This window comes from Egretta garzetta, unplaced genomic scaffold, assembly GCF_000687185.1.
Source record: "Egretta garzetta isolate BGI_Z169 unplaced genomic scaffold, ASM68718v1 scaffold440, whole genome shotgun sequence".
NCBI classification, from domain to species: Eukaryota; Metazoa; Chordata; class Aves; order Pelecaniformes; family Ardeidae; genus Egretta; species Egretta garzetta.
In genome coordinates this window covers 381,247-382,694 of record NW_009258293.1, presented here as the reverse complement: position 1 = coordinate 382,694, position 1,448 = coordinate 381,247, and the positions used below count along the sequence as shown (strand labels likewise).

Here is a 1,448-nt window from a genome sequence, read left to right as displayed (position 1 = left end):
GCCCACAACGCCCCCCGCCGAGGCTCCCACCGGGCCGGACGCAGCGTGCAGGGACGCGGGCGCCATGCAGCCAGGCTCCAGTGCAAAGGGGCCCAGCCCGATGCAGGCACGCCACCGCTCCCTCCGGGGCTGGGGCCCTCCTGGTGTCCCAACGGCCACGCGTGGTCTCAGGCACGTCCCCAAGAAAGTCAGCTGGGGCACAGGCTGCCTACGGGCCCCGTCCGCCCTTTTGGCAGGGCACCTCCTGGGAAGAACTCGGGTTGGGTTTCCTGCCCCAGGGGCAGCCCTGTGGAGCTGGTGCATGGGCAGCGGGCATCTGCGGTGTGGCTGGTGCTGAATGGGCCACCCACTCTGGATTACAGATTTGATTTGGGCGCTACTGGGGGTTAAGGAAGCTGCGGTGCAGTCTGACCTACGTGGGGTTGGGGAGGTGAATCTGGGTGCTGCATCAGGCTAACGGTGCCTGTGGTGTGACTGTCCCCTGCAAGCCCTGACACCACCCATCCCTTTGATGTGGTCTTGGTATCCACGGGCATGGGTCTGAGGCTGTGTCTGGGGCAGAAAGGTAGCTCAGCTCCTGTTTGCCCCCCGCCTGGGGCAGCTCTCACTCCAGGATCCTGACCCCCCTGCTCTTCCCCCACCCTGGGCCCATGGGGAAGGGAGAACAGGGGATGGGGAGTGCAGCCTCCCTCCCTGGGGACTGTGCTCTAAGGACAGTGCTGTGTCAGCACGGGGGCTACTCCCCAGAAACCCCCTACCCTCACGGGACCTGGAGCTGGGTGATCCCCCGCTCTCAGCTCCAACGTCTGAGTCTGGCCTGGAAACATTGCATGGACCCCCAATAGTCCCCGAGGAGCCCCAGGACTACCCAGAGCCTGCAAATGGGGCAGGGGAGGTGCAAGGGCATGGGGGCTTGCCCCAGGCTGGGGGGTCCTGTTTGTCCTCACCCCTCCCTCATGTCAGAGGGGTCCTTCTCTACCTCTGGGACCCTCCGGGCATTTCTGCCTTGCAGCAGCCCCGTCCACAGCAGGGCAGGGCCCCTGTGCGCCCCAAGCTCTGCGGGCGGGCAGATGCACACGGTCCCTCACCATGGCACGAGCATGGAGGGGGCTCGTCCTGCTCCAGGCAGGAGGTGTGTGGCCTTGCCGAAGGACGCTCCAGGGGTGACTTCTCCATCGCCAGCTGAGTCCCCTTCCCATACTGAGGAGGGGTCTGGATACAGTCGCCCCATCCTACCCCGAGGGCCCCCAGTCCTGTGCCCTGCCCGACGGGGCTCATACCAGGAGCCTGGGGGGAAGGTCAGCCCAAGCACATGTGACCTGTCAGCTCGCAGGGGCACTGAACATCGCATTTTCTGGACTGGGTGCCCCAGGGTCTTGGCTTCACCAGTGAGATGCTTCCAGCTGCGGGGGCTGCCCCAGGTGCTCGGGATGCCAGTGATGCCCTGG

At 65.8% G+C, this 1,448-nt stretch overlaps 1 protein-coding gene across 3 annotated transcripts in view; it reads right to left on the bottom strand.

Moving 5' to 3' along the window:
- The window catches only part of DLGAP4 (DLG associated protein 4), a 67,545-nt gene that overhangs the window by 63,070 nt on the left and 3,027 nt on the right, over nt 1-1,448 (bottom strand). The window lies entirely within an intron of this gene.